This window comes from Ranitomeya imitator, chromosome 6 (genome assembly GCF_032444005.1).
Source record: "Ranitomeya imitator isolate aRanImi1 chromosome 6, aRanImi1.pri, whole genome shotgun sequence".
In the NCBI taxonomy this organism is placed as follows: Eukaryota; Metazoa; Chordata; class Amphibia; order Anura; family Dendrobatidae; genus Ranitomeya; species Ranitomeya imitator.
Window position 1 is genome coordinate 214460074 of NC_091287.1, and position 19908 is coordinate 214479981.

At 44.0% G+C, this 19908-nt stretch overlaps 1 protein-coding gene across 2 annotated transcripts in view; it reads left to right on the forward strand.

Annotated features, from left to right (window-relative positions):
* LOC138642353 (collagen alpha-2(VI) chain-like) overlaps positions 1-19908 on the forward strand; it is a 668325-nt gene that overhangs the window by 494145 nt on the left and 154272 nt on the right. The gene's annotated exons all lie outside the window — the stretch shown is intronic.

The window sequence follows — 19908 nt, forward strand, 5'->3', positions numbered from 1 at the left end:
ACCTTACCGCTTTCCTGACACAAGAGTCATCACCTTGACGTGGGGGGAAGGGCTGCTTCTCTCCCGCCAGGAGTTCCATCTGCCTTTGCTGTTGTTGCAGCTGCTGTATTAGAAGTTTATTTGTCTCATGTTGTACCTGGTGCTTTTGCTGCTGGCTCAGGATAAGGTGCTTGAGTAGCTCCTCCATTTTGTCTGACCGCTGTTCCATCTCCATAGCTGCCTTAAGCCAGGAAATAAGATTTGTCCACCGCTGCTACACGTGTTTCTGGAACGTTACTCGCATCCGAAACACTACTTGCAAAAGGTTGGCTCACTTAGCTGCTCCTCAAAGTAGACACAGTCACACATGTTGTTAAAGTCTCTGCAGTAGCGTAGCTACCGGGGAGGGCAGAGGGTACGGGCGCCCCTGGCCCGGTGCTCTGAGGGGCCCACCCTGAGCTACGCTACTGTAACTGTATCGGTGTGCGCATCCCTGCACTTCTTCTCCCATCATGCCCCTGTCAGTGTTGGCGTCTGACGTCGCCGACACTGACAGCGGGTGCGATGATGTCACTGCCCGGCGCCCGCTGTCAGGAGATCAGCGGGAGCAGCACAGGAACCAAGAAGAAGAGAGGTGAGTATTTATTTTTTATGGGGTGCTGCCTTATTACAGGGTCTGACTATGGGGGTGCTGCCTTATTACAGGCTCTGCCTATAGGGGTGCTGCCTTATTACAGGGTCTGACTATGAGGGCTGCCTTATTACAGGGTCTGACTATGGGGGTGCTGCCTTATTACAGTGTCTGACTATGGGGGTGTCGCCTTATTACAGGGTCTGACTATGGGGGCTACCGCCTTATTACAGGGTCTGACTATAGGGGTGCTGCCTTATTACAGGGTCTGACTATGGGGGTGCTGCCTTATTGCAGGGTCGGCCTATGAGGGTGCTGCCTTATACTACAGACTCTGCCTATGGGGGTACTGCCTTATTACAGGGTCTGCCTATATGGGGGCTGACTTATACTATAGAGTCTGCCTATGGAGAGTGCATTATACTATATTGTGGACTATTTGGTGCGTTATGCTACTGTATATGGAGAATATCTAGGGGGCCATCATACAGTATAGAGATTACAGTGTGGGGGTCATTATACATTGTTGGAGCCATCAAACAGTTTGGGGGCTACTAAGGAGTCAGCATACTGTGTGGGTGGTACTATACAGTGAGGGGGCATTATACTGTGTATAAGAGAGCATCATGCTGTGTATAGGGGAGCTGTACAGAGGGAAGACTCGGGACATCATTAAATGTTAAGTGGGCACTTATTGTTATAGGGGAACTCAGGTTACTGTGGCTATCAAAGGGGCACACAGGGCAATATTACTTTCTAGGGGGCAAAATATGGTCTCTGTTTTCTAGGGCATATGCACCCGGCATTACTATATTATAGAGGGGTGCTTTAGAATTTAGAGGGCACAGAGAACCACACAGCAGGTGCAGTAATAGGGACACATACGGCAGCAGCGGCTCAGTATTGGGGTATCAGGTGCAGTAATAGGGTCACATACGGCCCACATACCCATCCTCCATTCCATAGTCCCTTGCCCATATACCCATCATACATATTCTCTATCCCATAGTCCCGTGCCCATATACCCATCATACACACCCTTCATTCCATAGCCCTATGCCCATATACCCATCCTCCATCCCATAGTTTCTTGCCCATACTGTATACCCATCATACATATTCTCCATCCCACAGTCATGTGTCCATATACCCATCACACATCCTCCATCCCATAGTTCCATGCCCATATGCCCATTATGACATCCTCGCCACGGCAACCATTCTGACATCAACCCATGGCAACTTATGACATAATATCTCCATTACAACCTATTATGACATCATCGCCATGGCAACCATTATGACATCATTATATATATATATATATATATATATATATAGTGTGTCCATGCCTTCTTGTGTATTTAATAAAGCTTTTTGAATTATATCTTAGACTATGCACTCCATATTTTCAGTATCTTTTCCAATGTAGGAGTGTCCATGAAGATCTATCTATTGATTAGGCCTCTTTATTTAGGCATAGGGTCCTTATTATGCTTATATTTGAGTATGATTTCTGTTTTGATTATATTGTTTCATAAAACAGACATTTTCCCGCAAAAGAATGCAAAGTAGAAGGCGGGGTGGGTTATGAAAGATTCTCTTCAAATTACAAATCCATGAGTATTGTCTTTTGTGACTTCGACAAGCTATGTGAACAAGCACTTGGATGTGTTTGGGCAAATAGCATACCCCTGAGGTCTGACCTGTTCGTATAGTGTCTAAATAATGACTATTTTTAAATGTTCCCATTACAATACACTTTCCCTATAAAAATAGTTATGCAAGGTTTACATACATAAAACCATATCAGCTCAATAAACTGTCATATCCAATATCTAAAATATCTTAATATGTACTTAGCTTGTAATGTCTTCACATCCTGTTCCGTCCAGATGTGTCCGGATCCCAGAATTCCAAGCGGCGGAAGTTCACGACCTCCATATTGGGACACCCAAGTGATGGGTGTCTCAATATGGAAACTGATGGTCGTACCAGCCTCTTGCACGCTACCACCAGCGGAACACCGTCGCACCACACACTGTATAAGGCTATTTTCACACTAGCGTCGGCCCGACGTACCAACACAAACTGTGAAAAAAATGAACAACAGGGGCAGTGGATGCAGTTTTACAACGCATCCGCTGCCCCATTGTAAGGTCCGGGGAGGAGGGGGCGGAGTTCCGGCCGCGCATGTGCGGTCGGAAATGGCGGACTCGATGCACAAAAAAAAGTTACATGGAACTTTTTTGTGCCGACGGTGCGCCAAAACACAACGCATCCATCGCACGACAGATGCGACGTGTGGAGATACGTCGCAATGCGTCGCTAATGAAAGTCTATGGAGAAAAAACACATCATGCGGGCAACTTTGCAGGATGCATTTTTACTCCAAAACGACACATTGCGACATACGTCAAAAAACGCTTGTGTGAAAGTAGCTTAAGCCGTATGCACCACACACACACTGTATATGCCGTACGCACCACACACACACACACAGGATAGGTGGGTGAGCACATGAGGGGGGGGGGAGAGATTCTCTACGCTGCAAAGCCTGCCCCCATCGTGACATTACTCCATCTAGTAGTATTATAATTATTATACAGACTATAGTTGTTACAGTGCCTTGAAAGAGTATTCATATGGCGTGAACTTTTCCATGTTACACTGACAGACTTAAATGTATTTTATGTGATAAACCAATGCAAAGTAGCAAGTATTTCTGTAAGTTCTGTATGTAGCAAATAGAATACTGCACTCCATACAGCTCTAATATGCTATAAGAAAAGCTTTCTATTGTATGTAATTTCTTTTAGTTACAATTTCAACAACAATTTAATATTTTGTATATTACCATATCATTGTTTGGCAATATCCTTAATGTCCTTAATCCTTGTTTGGCAATTGTAAATATTTTCTTTTGGCACAAATGCCTTCAATATAAAGATCCAGACTCCAATGCATGTAGCAGATACAGATATTATTGCATGCCTGTTTTATAAGTCAAATTTGATGTCAGTGCTAGAGATGAGTGAATGTTGAGTTCGGATTAGGATCGCCGAATTTGCAATATTCGCTGAACATAATCGAACGACATTCAGCTCAATGGGAGGAAACAACAAACGCATACACAACACCTGATAACGGTCCCAAATGCTTCCAAAACACATCAAATGAGGGACAGACACCATGAAAGTGGCCTCAATTCACCCACAGTTTAAATTTTAGCATGGAACTGCAGCAATCAGCCAGGCATGAGGTATCTGGGTCTGGGACAGCATTTATAACTTTCAATTGAACGTCATAGTAAGAGGAGGTGGGTGAGGGATTGGTGTAGGCCCCCTTTGCTGCAAGCCCTGATACCACATGCAAAACCTCTACCTACTTTCATGCTGAGGCACACTCAGGTGGCACAAATATCAGTTTTGTAGACTACCATTGTCAGAAAAATGTAAGGATAGTAACACTGGTTTTGAGTCCAAGGAAGTGGAGGCCTGACAGTGTCGGAGGCCTATTGCTACAGGCAACACACATTAAGGAGACCCAATTAGGAGTGTTCGCATTTCCAAAAATTATTGGCAGACACCAAAGTGGCATCAATTTCATCACAGTAGTTTTAGTATACTATGGACCGACAGGTCTTCCACTACACCCAATCCAGATGTACACCCAACCAAGAGTGTTCACATTTCCAAAAATTACTGGCCGACACCACAAAAGTGGCATCAATTTCACCACAGTATAGATAGTATAATAGGGACCGACAGGTCTTGCACTACACCCAATCCAACAGATGGACACCCAAACAGAAGTGTTCACATTTAAACAAATGAGGGCCTTACAGCACAGAAGTGGCATCAATTTCACGAGAGTAAAAACAGTATAATAGGGACCAATAGATCTTCCACTACACCCAATCCAGCAGATGTACACCCAACCAGGAGTGTTTACATTTCCAAAAATTACTGGCAGACACCACAAAAGTGGCATCAATTTCAGCACAGTAAAGATAGTATAATAGGAACCGACAGGTCTTCTACTACACCTAATCCAATAGATGGACACCCAAGTGTTACTTTTAAAAAAAGAGGGCCTGACAAAACCAAAGTGGAATAACTGTCATAAGAATAGAAATAGTATAATTGGGTCTGAGATTTCTTCCACCACAGCTAACCCAGCAGATGTAGACAAACCACGACTGTTCACATTTCCACAAATTTGTGTTATCAGCAGCAGTGACATTGCCGTTATGTGACATTAATTCAGGGATGTCAAACTGCATTCCTCGAGGGCTGCAACCAGGTCATGTTTTCAGGATTTCCTTGTATTGCACAGGTGATAATTTAATCACCTACACACATAATGATTCCAGCACCTTGTGCAATGCTAAGGAAATCTTGAAAACACGCATGGTTTGCGGCCCTCGAGGAATGCAGTTTGACACCCCTGCATTAATGCATTGCAGTAAAAAATGCAATATCACCTAGTCTGTACAGTCTGCGATTGTGGTGCAAAAGTCCTTGGAGATCCTTGTCCTGTTCATCTTGATGAAAGTTAGGCAGTCTACACTTTCAGGGGACATTCGGCTGTGCTTATCTGTCAGGACACCACCAGCAGCGCTGAAGACACATTCTGAGAGAACGCTGGCTGACGGGCACGATAAAATCTCCAAGGCGTGTGAGGCAAGCTGAGGCCACTTATCCATTTTGGAAGACCAAAATGTGAAAGGGTCCAAACCCTCCCTGATGGTATTGATATTGAGTTCTAGATACTTCTGCACCATCCTCTCCATTTGTTCACCACGTGCAAGACTTTGAATCTGTTGTGCTGGTGCAAGAGTTGGTCTAAAAAAGTGTCAAAGGACTCACAGTAGTTACTTCTTCCACTTCCTCCACTGCTGCTTCTAATGTTTTGGCGTTAACCAATTGACATGCCGGAGGTTGGAAGTGTAGAACTGCGATGCGAACTGTGTACTTCACTGTTGTCTTGAGGAAAAGCTCTCTTAAGGTTGTGTAAAAGCGTGTTTCGATACTCCAGCATTCGCAGGTCCTTTTCTAGGGTGGGAATCATCTGGCAAAATTTTGTTTTCTAACATGGATTTAACAGAGTGGCAACCCAGTAGTCAGCATTATACCTAATCACAACTATATGGGGATCATGTTACAGATAGTGCAGCAAGAAGGCACTCATATGTCGGGCTCTACCATGAGGTCCAAGCCCATGCTGTGTTGGTGGCTGGGTAACAATGAGGTTCGTTTCCTCTGTCCCCTCCTGCAAACCATGAACAGCAGAGAGGGGAGGATTATCCTCTTCATCTTACAGTTGCTCATCCATCACCTCTTCCTCCTCCATTTGTTCCTCGGATCTTGCACCTTCGATAACAGTTTATCACCAGCCCCCCTCGATTGCAGTATTCCACCCACCTACCCACCTGTGTGACGAGTCTTGAACTTAGCGACAATATTATCCCTTCTGCATCCTCCTTTGCTTCCTCCTCTTCTTCTGGGACCACCATCTCCTCCCGCAGGCTAATCAAAGTCTGCTCCAGCATATAGATGTCCGTAATAGCGGATGATGGCGTCGTCAGCACTAACCATCTTGGTAGCCATTTCAAAACTGTGCAGAAGGGTGCAAACGTCTTAAATCTGTGCCCACTCTGTAAACGTGATATGCGCCATGTCCATACTGCGTTGGGCCAGGCTATATGACATGACATACTGCATCAGGGCTCATTGCTGCTGCCACAGTTGCTGCAACATGTGCAGAGTGGAATTCCACCGTGTCGGCACATCGCATATCAGCCTATTAACTGCCATGGACAAATACCTCTGTATCAATGCAAGTCGATGACCAGAGGGGTGCGAACAGTGGAAATGAGCACATAGCTTACGTGCTGTCATGATCCAGACCGGGTTTTGAGTCCTGTTTCACATTTTTCTCGGGTGGGTCATGTCAAGAGTTAACCTTTCCCAGCCTCAGTCTGGGCTCAGGTTGACTATTTATAGCTGCGGCTTCCTGCAGGCGATGTCCATTATAGTTTTTGCCTAGGGCTGCTGTAGCTGACTCAGATTTGTCCTGCTGCGTTTGCTGTCTGAATCAGTGTCTGTTTTCCCCTATTCCCGCCCTGACTCAATGTTCCCTTTTAGTGTGCTGACTCCCTGGTTTTGATTTGGCTTGTTTCCTGACCTTCTGTCTTTTGTCTTCTGGCTTATTCGCTCCTGTTACTGATCCCCTGGCTTGTCTCTGACAATGATTTTGCTTATTCCTTGGGTACTGCACTACAGTCTAGGATCTGACCTGGCTTATTTGACTATTCTGCTGCCTCGCGTGGTAGCCTCACTGCTGCACTGCAGGCCAGCTCTATTAGGTCTTGCTTTACTGCCATCTAGTGGAGTCTGCACCTACCTGCACTGCATCAGCGAGATGCTTTCTGGAGTAGCTCAACCAGGCCAGGATAGTGGTGGAGAAAATGCTGTACCACCAGGTTGAGGATATGAGTCTTGCAAAGCACCTGTGTGAGCTTGCCCAGCCGTAGGGCCACCACCAGGTTCGCACCATTATCAGACACTTCCTTCCCTGGATGCAGGTTCAGCAGAGACAGCCATTGATCAAACTCAGCGTGGAGAGCTGGCCACAACTCTTCAGCTGTATGACTGATCTCCAAGGCATATAAATTTTAATACTGCCCGATTGTGGTGAGCCCTGGCTGCGCAGTACATAGGTGGTGTGAATTTGCTCTGTACTGTTGGAACACGTGTCTCCTTAAGGCAGAAGTTGAGGGTGCAGGTGGAGGCCCTAGAGGAGATCGAGGAGGAAGCAGAAGCAGTGGAGGAAGTGTTAAAGGTAGAGGGTTGCCCTTCAAGCCTTGGGGATTCAAAGACTTGTGGAGCAGCACCACCAGAGTCATTCAGTGCCCAGTCAGCGAAATGTAACACCCTTGGCCATGGTTACTTGTCCAAGTGTCTGGTGAAATGCACTCTGGCAAACAGATTTAGTCAAGGAACGGGTGATTTTGTCTGCAACATGCTGATGTAGCGCAGGCAGAGCCTTCTTAGAAAAGCAATGGCAACTGGGTAATTGGTACTGAGGTACTGTGATGGCCATCAGCTTTTGGAAACCGTCTGTATCTACCAGGCAGAAAGGAAGCATTTCCGTGGCCAACAGATTGGAGATGGCGGAGTTCAACCTCTTAGCTTTGTCATGCATAGGAGGAAACAATCTTTTACGTGACCACAACTGTGAAACCATGGGCTGACTGTAGTGTTGAGAGAGGGTGGAGTACAGTGAACCAGACAAACTGCTGGACCGTGAGAGAGGTGCAGGCGGAGATGTTACAGTGGATTGAGAAACTTGTGGTGTGCTCGTTCTCTGAGATCGGTCAAAAACAGCAGGCATGTCAGTTTCCGTTACATCTGCTTTTGAGTACACTTCTAATGAACATGGCATAGAATATGTTAACAACTCTTCAGACTCATCCATCTATGGTTCTGTACAGTCAGTTGAATAGTTGGGACACGAGGGGGGAAGCAAGGGGAATTTGGGTGCCACCTCTGTGGACTGTACTGGGTGTGATGTTATGGTGGACGAGGAGGAGAGGCCACTTGAAGCTGCACTTGCCACCCACTCGAGTACATGCTCTTTCAGGGCATCATTGACAAGGCATATCGCTGTGCGTCTGCCAAAGAAAGGTAATGGTGTAGCCTGTCCTGTAAACTAAGTTGTCCATTGTCTTTGCATAGGACGTGATGTTGCTTCACTAGTGCTTTCACAAACATTACCACCTACCCCATGTACACCAAGCCTAATTCCCCTTCCACCACGGCCAAGCTTTTTTCCAGTCATGTTGCTCAGATAGTGTGGTAGGAGCACAGTATTAGCCACAAAAAAATAGGTTTTATACTCTGCACCACCTTTACAGACAGCTGAATTTCAGCGACAGAAAATTCCAAGTTGAAATATGGCGTGCTGTATCATTTTAGTCACAGAACAAAAGAATTGTTTGAGAGTGGATGAGGCCTGTTTGACAAAGAAGTTATGCTACAAACAATTTGAAAGTCAGGTCCTTTACTGTATGATGTTAATAACAGAAGAATTTTTTGTGGCTTCTGGTCAAGCCTCTACAGCTTAGTTTCAACCCAACCAAATGACAAAGTGTGATACCACAAGTTGTCTAACTTTTTGCATGGAACACAATAGAAGCAGTGCACTTGTAGGACATGTGCCCTGCTGGCTTTGTCTGTGGACCTCAGTAATGACAAAAAAAAATGCAGGAAGGTAAATTTAAAAGTCACACTGGACACTAGCTAGCTACACTATCTGACTGATATACAACCAACTAGCTAAAATTCTATACTCGTGCATGGAGCACAATAGAAGCAATGCACAACACATGCCTTGCTGGCTTCCTTTGTGGACCTCAGTAATGTCCAAAAAAGGAAAACAGTGCTGGAAGGAAAGTATAAACAGCCACACTGGAAAGTAGCGAGCTACATTTTCTGACTGATATACAACGGTCTAACTAGCTAAAATCTTGCTGCCAACGTCAGGTGAAGCCTCTCTGTGCTGTTACAGTGTCAAAATGGTGCTAAAACAAGATGTCCACTATTTATATGGAGAAGGACATGTGATGTCAGGAGCCAATAACACAAGCCGTGCCAGGACATTGTGGGCATTTCCTGCTCCCTGATTGTGTGCACATTGCAGCTAGCCAAAGTTGCAGAAAAAAAAAAAGACTGTGTACAAGAACGCCACGCCTCTGAACTCTGCAAACCCCCTCCCCTCATCAAACGCGTGCCAAATGATCATGATATACCACCATTATCATTGATAAAGTGCTGAAAACACTTGTGGCAACGCAAATATTTTACTGCACCTTTACCGAATGTTATTGATTATTACTGATTTTATAAAATTTTGCTCGTGTTTCCAATCACGAATCAGAATGTGTTTGGCGATCGTTTTCCGAACAAATGTGCTCATTACTAGTCAGTACATTCCACGTCAATGTTCTGGCCTGTTTCTTTATTTTGGGCATGTATCCTGCATTTTTGTACAGGAACCCAGAATTTCATCTTCAATCATTTTTGTGAAGGAGGAAAAGGAGTTTAAAAAAAAAAAAAGAAAGTGGAAGTTAAACAGATTACACGGGTATGCAAAATTTGGGTTAAAGGGACACTGTCACCTGAATTTGGAGGGAACAATCTTCAGCCATGGAGGCGGGGTTTTGGGGTTTTTGATTCACCCTTTCCTTACCCACTGGCTGCATGCTGGCTGCAATATTGGATTGAAGTTCATTTTCTGTCCTCCGTGGTACATGCCTGCACAAGGCAAGATAAGGGAGAAGAGTGTATATATCCCATCAATTTGTAAATGTAACATAACATACATAGTTAGTAAGGCCGAAAAAAGACATTTGTCCATCCAGTTCAGCCTATATTCCATCATAATAAATACCCAGATCTACGTCCTTCTACAGAACCTAATAATTGTATGATACAATATTGTTCTGCTCCAGGAAGACATCCAGGCCTCTCTTGAACCCCTCGACTGAGTTCGCCATCACCACCTCCTCAGGCAAGCAATTCCAGATTCTCACTGCCCTAACAGTAAAGAATCCTCTTCTATGTTGGTGGAAAAACCTTCTCTCCTCCAGACGCAAAGAATGCCCCCTTGTGCCCGTCACCTTCCTTGGTATAAACAGATCCTCAGCGAGATATTTGTATTGTCCCCTTATATACTTATACATGGTTATTAGATCGCCCCTCAGTCGTCTTTTTTCTAGACTAAATAATCCTAATTTTGCTAATCTATCTGGGTATTGTAGTTCTCCCATCCCCTTTATTAATTTTGTTGCCCTCCTTTGTACTCTCTCTAGTTCCATTATATCCTTCCTGAGCACCGGTGCCCAAAACTGGACACAGTACTCCATGTGCGGTCTAACTAGGGATTTGTACAGAGGCAGTATAATGCTCTCATCATGTGTATCCAGACCTCTTTTAATGCACCCCATGATCCTGTTTGCCTTGGCAGCTGCTGCCTGGCACTGGCTGCTCCAGGTAAGTTTATCATTAACTAGGATCCCCAAGTCCTTCTCCCTGTCAGATTTACCCAGTGGTTTCCCGTTCAGTGTGTAATGGTGATATTCATTCCCTCTTCCCATGTGTATAACCTTACATTTATCATTGTTAAACCTCATCTGCCACCTTTCAGCCCAAGTTTCCAACTTATCCAGATCCATCTGTAGCAGAATACTATCTTCTCTTGTATTAACTGCTTTACATAGTTTTGTATCATCTGCAAATATCGATATTTTACTGTGTAAACCTTCTACCAGATCATTAATGAATATGTTGAAGAGAACAGGTCCCAATACTGACCCCTGCGGTACCCCACTGGTCACAGCGACCCAGTTAGAGACTATACCATTTATAACCACCCTCTGCTTTCTATCACTAAGCCAGTTACTAACCCATTTACACACATTTTCCCCCAGACCAAGCATTCTCATTTTGTGTACCAACCTCTTGTGCGGCACGGTATCAAACGCTTTGGAAAAATCGAGATATACCACGTCCAATGACTCACCGTGGTCCAGTCTATAGCTTACCTCTTCATAAAAACTGATTAGATTGGTTTGACAGGAGCGATTTCTCATAAACCCATGCTGATATGGAGTTAAACAGTTATTCTCATTGAGATAATCCAGAATAACATCCCTCAGAAACCCTTCAAATATTTTACCAACAATAGAGGTTAGACTTACTGGCCTATAATTTCCAGGTTCACTTTTAGAGCCCTTTTTGAATATTGGCACCACATTTGCTATGCGCCAGTCCTGCGGAACAGACCCTGTCGCTATAGAGTCACTAAAAATAAGAAATAATGGTTTATCTATTACATTACTTAGTTCTCTTAGTACTCGTGGGTGTATGCCATCCGGACCCGGAGATTTATCTATTTTAATCTTATTTAGCCGGTTTCGCACCTCTTCTTGGGTTAGATTGGTGACCCTTAATATAGGGTTTTCATTGTTTCTTGGGATTTCACCTAGCATTTCATTTTCCACCGTGAATACCGTGGAGAAGAAGGTGTTTAATATGTTAGCTTTTTCCTCGTCATCTACAACCATTCTTTCCTCACTATTTTTTAAGGGGCCTACATTTTCAGTTTTTATTCTTTTACTATTGATATAGTTGAAGAACAGTTTGGGATTAGTTTTACTCTCCTTACCAATGTGCTTCTCTGTTTCCTTTTTGGCAGCTTTAATTAGTTTTTTAGATAAAGTATTTTTCTCCCTATAGTTTTTTAGAGCTTCAATGGTGCCATCCTGCTTTAGTAGTGCAAATGCTTTCTTTTTACTGTTAATTGCCTGTCTTACTTCTTTGTTTAGCCACATTGGGTTTTTCCTATTTCTAGTCCTTTTATTCCCACAAGGTATAAACCGCTTACACTGCCTATTTAGGATGTTCTTAAACATTTCCCATTTATTATCTGTATTCTCATTTCTGAGGATATTGTCCCAGTCTACCAGATTAAGGGCATCTCTAAGCTGTTCAAACTTTGCCTTCCTAAAGTTCAATGTTTTTGTGACTCCCTGACAAGTCCCCCTAGTGAAAGACAGGTGAAACTGCACAATATTGTGGTCGCTATTTCCTAAATGCCCAACCACCTGCAGATTTGTTATTCTGTCAGGTCTATTAGATAGTATTAGGTCTAAAAGTGCTGCTCCTCTGGTTGGATTCTGCACCAATTGTGAAAGATAATTTTTCTTGGTTATTAGCAGAAACCTGTTGCCTTTATGGGTTTCACAGGTTTCTGTGTCCCAGTTAATATCCGGGTAGTTAAAGTCCCCCATAACCAGGACCTCATTATGGGTTGCAGCTTCATCTATCTGCTTTAGAAGTAGACTTTCCATGCTTTCTGTTATATTTGGGGGTTTGTAACAGACCCCAATGAGAATTTTGTTACCATTTTTCCCTCCATGAATTTCAACCCATATGGACTCGACATCCTCATTCCCTTCGCTAATATCCTCCCTTAAAGTGGACTTTAGACAAGACTTTACATAGAGACAAACCCCTCCTCCTCTCCGATTTTTACGATCCTTTCTAAACAGACTGTAACCCTGTAAGTTAACTGCCCAGTCATAGCTTTCATCTAACCATGTCTCGGTTATTCCCACTATGTCAAAGTTACCTGTAGATATTTCTGCTTCTAGTTCTTCCATCTTGTTTGTCAGGCTTCTGGCGTTTGCGAGCATGCAGTTTAGAGGATTTTGTTTTGTTCCAATCTCCTCACTGTGGATTGTTTTAGAAATGTTCTTACCTCCCTTCTGAGTATGTTTTCCTGGGTCGTCTTTGTTCGAGTCTAATGTTTTTCTTCCCGTCCCCTCTTCTTCTAGTTTAACGCCCTCCTGATGAGTGTAGCGAGTCTTCTGGCGAATGTGTGTTTCCCAGGTTTGTTGAGGTGTAGTCCTACAAATAAATTAATTGCACCCAATAACACAAATAGTTTTGATATATATTTAACCATCTCAGTGATGGAAGAAAAAGGGAATGGTATGAAAGTTCCTCTCCGTGGATTGCAAAAGCTGCCAAGCACTATATAATATATATTTATCAAAATTCAGTTATATAAACTGATACCAACATAAAAGTGCATAAGTGGAAGGTTCAAGAAGGTGCCAAGAGTGCATATGCACACTGTTAGGCAGACATATTCATTACCCCAAAATCAGTGCTGGCGGACCACGTGCAAGGACCCCTTAATATGTGTTTCGCTTTTGCTTCCTCTGAAGGGGTGTACTGTGACTTCAGCTATCGGTCTTAAATTTCCCTCTCATGACCTCTGATGGCTTGCACAAGCGCCGCTGCCATCATGAAAGTGGGCGTAATCTACCTCCATGTCGGCATCTGACGTCTTATCACCCATAAGCCACTGCTTGATGCACCAGAGCTAGGAGCAGGGTGACCATCGCCATGGTGACGTGTCAATGCTGCTCCCAAGTGGCGAGTTTTAACATCACATCCTTCCTTACAATAGCCAACTTAAAAGGAAGGTGCCACATTTTATTTTTTGTATTAAAAATGATTGCTTATATAAACAATTATTTTTAATACAAATTTACTTTTTTTTTTACTTAATTTTTTTTTCAGCCACTGGGCGCCGCCGTTTTCCTTTGCAGAAGTGTAAGTGTAGCTGCACGACACTTACACTCTGCAAATACGGCAGCCCTGGGCATAGGGCTCAGCAGTCGGCGTCCGACCGTATAGTTTTCATTGTGCTGCTCCCTGCTCTGATGTGACCACGCCCCCTGAGCCGTCCACATCACAGCAGAGGCAGGACATCAGCGCCATCTTCCTGGAGCTCACAGTGCATCTGTGAGCTCCAGTTTCCCAGTATAATCGCAGGAGCCCAGCGGTTATAGGAGGAGAAGGAGGAGACCAAGGACGGGAGGGAGAAAGGACTCAGTAGCCAAGCAGTGAAGTAAGTATCAGTGGGGAGGGGGAGAGGCACTCTAATCCTATCCTTTGTGGTGCTGAGTCTGAGCAGTTATCTCCTCCCATGTGTGTTACTGTGCTGAGCCGTGTATCTAATCCTCTCCTGTGTGATACTGTCTGCTGAGCTGTGTATCTAATCCTTTCCTGTGTGATACTGTCTGCTGAGCCATGCATCTAATCCTATCCTGTGTGATACTGTGCTGAGATGTGTATCTAATCCTGTCCTGTGTGATACTGTCTGCTGAGCCGTGTATCTAATGCTCTCCTGTGTGATATTGACTGCTGAGCCATGTATCTAATCCTACCCTGTGTGATACTGTGCTGAGATGTGTATCTAATCCTCTCCTGTGGGATACTGTGTGCTGAGCCATGTATCTAATCCTATTCTGTGTGTTACTGTGCTGAGATGTGCATCTAATCCTCCCCTGTGTGATATTGACTGCTGAGCTGTGTATCTAATGCTATCCTTTGTGATACTGATGGCTGAGCCATGTATCTAATCCTATCCTGTATGATACTGACTGAGCTGTGTATCTAATACTGTCCTGTGTGATACTGACTGCTGAGCTGTGTATCTAATCCTCTCCTATGCACTCCTCTCCCCCGTTATGTGTGATCTATATGGCGGTATTATGTGAGAACACTGGTGGTATTGTGAGATCTATATGGTGGTATTATGTGTGAAGTATATGGCGGTATTATGTGTGAAGTAAATGGCGGTATTGTGTGTGAAGTATGGCGGTATTATGTGAAATCTATATGTCGGTATTATGTGAGAACACTATGGCGTCGTTATTTGCAATCTATAAGATGGTATTATGTGAGAACTATAGGACAGTATTATGTGTGCTCTATATGGCGGTATTATAAATGATCTATATGGCGGTATTATGTGATATCTATATGGCGGTATTATGTGAGAAGACTATGGTAGTATTATCTTCATAAAAGGGGACCCATTCTAGGGTTGTTCTGGTTGAGCAGCTGCACACGGGTCTGGGGTAATAGAGGGGGCAGCATGATCTCCAGTTGGGTGCAGTCAGGGGAAGGCTGGTGAGGCAGCTGAAGAGAGGCGTCTCATGGTTATCGTTACTATATGGCTACATTTCCTTCCCAGCGTCACCCCGGACTACGTCTGTCGCCTCGCTTTCACACATCGCCAGGACAGGATGGAGAAGACAGGATCTGAGGAGGGGAATGGGGTCTTTGCATGCAAATTCTGCATCAGAACAGGCCATCAATCCACAGAAATGTTTCCTGGATTTCAGTGGAGCAGACAAGCAGACTGTCCATTCATGTGTATAAAAGACAGCGCTATATGTACAATCCCTGGCTGCTCCACGCACTGAACATGGTGACCCCCCATAGACCAGCATACTGCTCTCCTGAAATACTCTGTGCTGCGGCCACCCTGCTCCCTCCACTATATATCTCCCAGAATCCAGAATCCTTGCTACCTGCCATCCCCGGTGACTGTCTACTTGTCAGTATAACTCTGCAGTCACCAACAAAATGGCTGCTCACTGGGTTCCTGAATATCATCCTCTCTTTTCCTTAGCAAACACCCAGAAGGGGAGGAGAGGAGACATCACACACGTCAGCAGACTCCGCTCATATTTACTGCAGTGCAGTAATGTGAGCTAGTTGTACACTAGGTTTTTGTCAAATTTCAGCAGCTGCTCCCCCTAGTGTTTAAAAGTGGAAATGCCAAACCTTTTAAAATTATTTTTCATAGTTTACTAAATTATAAACAAATGTTAATATTTTTTAAGAAAATGTAATCATTAATTCTTTACATTTTTTCAATCGCTGGAAAAAATGTTTTTTTTTTTATGGCACCTTCCCTTTAAACAGGATATATACAAGATAGAGCTCCATTGTAGCATCAGGAAGCATAGGTTTAACGTGCTAGCAACATTCTACACATTACCATATATTTTAAACTCCCTCCTATTCAATTAATAGGAACATGCACATATTGAAAAAAAAAAAACATTTATAAAGAAAAAATAATGATAAATGCGTAAACATCATAAAGGAGAGATTATCTATTCTCACTGTTATAGAAATATAATTATACCCTAAACCCCCACAAAATTTAAACAAATGATGAAAAAAATACAAAAATGGAGAAAATACAACCGGAATTATGAGTTGGTCTAAAAGCTATAATAATTGTGCATTTTAATAATGATGCAAGTGAATGATTTGCATATTAGAGAGCTATATTTAAAATATAAATTACCCTGCGAATTGATATTAGTGATTATACAGACATAATGTCATAGCATATGTGAGTAAATCTATATTGCAACTTCATATTTCAGTGAAAATGGTTGTGTAAGGTGATATCTTATTATGAATAAATCACTCTAAGTGATGAACTTTCACAACGTGTACAGTATGTTTAAAAAAATAAAAATAAATTCCTAGGGAATAAATTGTTTTTCTTTATTAACCTAAAAATGCGCATTCATTAGCCATAGTTGGGCAAGTGAATCCCTCCACAACAACCCCAGGGAAAATCCCAAAGGGCCCTCGCACAGGTGGGACACACGCGTCCAGCTAAAAATATCAATATTACATTCACACCCTCTGTCTTCAACACCAGAATCTCCACGGCATCCTTCTCTTGTGGACATCAAATCTTCTTCCCCATTCGGTTTATCAAAAATCTTTTTAAAAACAAGATCTCGGGCCGCGCGTGCACGCAGGTGCAGTAAACAAGACATCAAGTGACGTCAGTTGTCGGGCAGCGCGAACTGCGCATGCCCAAGGCAGAATATGACAGCGCAGGCGCCTAGACAACTGAAAAACGCCGAGGAGGCGGCACCCTTATCGCAGAGTGACGGCTGTGTTGTGTCTGGATGAGGGGGGAAAGACCTGCCTCCAGGGGTGGATTAAGGGTAGCCAGGGCTCTGGGCTGTTCAGACACTGTGGGCCCCCCGGTCATGCAATGGGGTCATCATATACCTGAACCAGATTATTCCAGAAAAATATTTGCTGTGTGAAACTATAACCTGTCAAACATCCATTGATCTAGTCAATTTATCCTTCAGTTAGGAAGAAAAAAAAAGTCACAATACTATCACCATAAGTGCCAGTATTCACATCAGATCTGTACTTGGTATGCAGTGTCTGTGTAAAGGTAATACTGTGATTACCGGTGACATTATACACAGGACCTCTGTATATAGTATACAGTGTATAGTGCCAGTGTATAGGTAACACTGACTCACCAGTGACGTTTCTAGGTGAAGTCCTTCATCTTTCATCCAGCACAGACCGCCATCACTTCATCCAGCCAGGACTTGTCTCTGCAGGAAATAACACAGTTATCTTTAGCTCCGCTTGCAGAGCACATTACTTAATTTTTCCCAAATTCTACATTACACTACATGAAGAAAAAGAGGCGAAATAGTATCACTCTACACAGTAATAAAACCACCTCCCCCCATTTAAAACAGTGTCCTCAAAAAATAAAATAAATACATCATTTCAGTAATAATATCCCTTAATTAGCCCCTATAGTAATAATAATATCCCCCATCCTGGCCCCGGGAATCTCATTCCTGGCTCCAGCCATATGTTCTCCCATCCTGCCATCATGAGTATCCATTCTGCCCCATATGATCTCCCCATCCTGCCCCATCAGTCTCCATCGTATCCATCCTGCCCCATGATCCTGCACGATCTGTCTCCAATCCTGCCCCATATCTACAGTCTGCCCCCAGTGTCTCCAGCATCTCTGCCCCCAGTGTCTCCAGCATCTCTGCCCCCAGTGTCTCCAGCATCTCTGCCCCCAGTGTCTCCAGCATATTGCCCCCAGTGTCTCCAGCATATTGCCCCCAGTGTGTCCAGCATTCTGGCCCGGGCCCCCCGGATTGCCATTCGCAATAAAGAATAAATAAAACCTAGTTCTTCTCACCTGTCCGCACTCCTTCGGCGATGCTCCCTCCCGCAGCGCGCACTCGGCGGCGACTGATAATGACATCAGACACTGGCGACGTGCGCGCTGAGGCTGACGTCAGCTGCCAGCCTCAAATTGGCTGGCGGCTGTTAACTATTGACGTGCGGGCGCGCGCCCACACGTCAATAGCATTAAACTGCTGCAGCACCGGTAGGGGCTCGGTGAGCAGATGAGACAAGACCCGATGTGGGCCCCCTCTGCCCACCGGGCCCATACGCCAGTCAGGGCAGTAATGCCCTGATGGCGGCGGTTAATCTGAGCAGGGCCCCCCCCCCCACACCACTGGGCCCTGGGCTACCGCCCAGATTGGCCTCATTATAATCCGCCACTTCCTGCCTCCCTGGCGATTTCACAGGTATGAGGGACCAAATTCAAAAGTGATTATTTCTGCAGTGCAACGAACAAGAACTAAAAGAGCCACCTTGTCAGAATGCAGCATTAGTGCTGCACAAGATGGCTCTTTTAGTTACAAACGTCTGGGGGGGGGGTGACAGGTTCCCTTTAAAGAATTAGTAACATAGTAACATAGTAACATAGTTAGTAAGGCCGAAAAAAGACATTTGTCCATCCAGTTCAGCCTATATTCCATCATAATAAATACCCAGATCTACGTCCTTCTACAGAACCTAATAATTGTATGATACAATATTGTTCTGCTCCAGGAAGACATCCAGGCCTCTCTTGAACCCCTCGACTGAGTTCGCCATCACCACCTCCTCAGGCAAGCAATTCCAGATTCTCACTGCCCTAACAGTAAAGAATCCTCTTCTATGTTGGTGGAAAAACCTTCTCTTCTCCAGACGCAAAGAATGCCCCCTTGTGCCCGTCACCTTCCTTGGTATAAACAGATCCTCAGCGAGATATTTGTATTGTCCCCTTATATACTTATACATGGTTATTAGATCGCCCCTCAGTCGTCTTTTTTCTAGACTAAATAATCCTAATTTCGCTAATCTATCTGGGTATTGTAGTTCTCCCATCCCCTTTATTAATTTTGTTGCCCTCCTTTGTACTCTCTCTAGTTCCATTATATCCTTCCTGAGCACCGGTGCCCAAAACTGGACACAGTACTCCATGTGCGGTCTAACTAGGGATTTGTACAGAGGCAGTATAATGCTCTCATCATGTGTATCCAGACCTCTTTTAATGCACCCCATGATCCTGTTTGCCTTGGCAGCTGCTGCCTGGCACTGGCTGCTCCAGGTAAGTTTATCATTAACTAGGATCCCCAAGTCCTTCTCCCTGTCAGATCTACCCAGTGGTTTCCCGTTCAGTGTGTAATGGTGATATTCATTCCCTCTTCCCATGTGTATAACCTTACATTTATCATTGTTAAACCTCATCTGCCACCTTTCAGCCCAAGTTTCCAACTTATCCAGATCCATCTGTAGCAGAATACTATCTTCTCTTGTATTAACTGCTTTACATAGTTTTGTATCATCTGCAAATATCGATATTTTACTGTGTAAACCTTCTACCAGATCATTAATGAATACCAGATCATAATTAGGCACCTCAGACTCCAGCAAGCCCCCTCATCAAGATGGGTGAAAATATAGCCTGTCTTGATGAATTGTAGCCTTAAGGTACCTTCACACTAAGCGAGGTCGCTAGCGAGATCGCTGCTGAGTCACAAGTTATCTCTCATGTGAAACATTTTGACCAAGTTTTCCAGCTTCTGGATGAGGCTGCAGATCAATCAATATAATATCAGAATGACAACTACACAGCGTACAGTTAATACAATTGATTTGCAGAGAAATATTATAAAAAACACAAAAGAAAAGTAAAAATATTACTCACATAAGAGCTGCCATGTATACCTT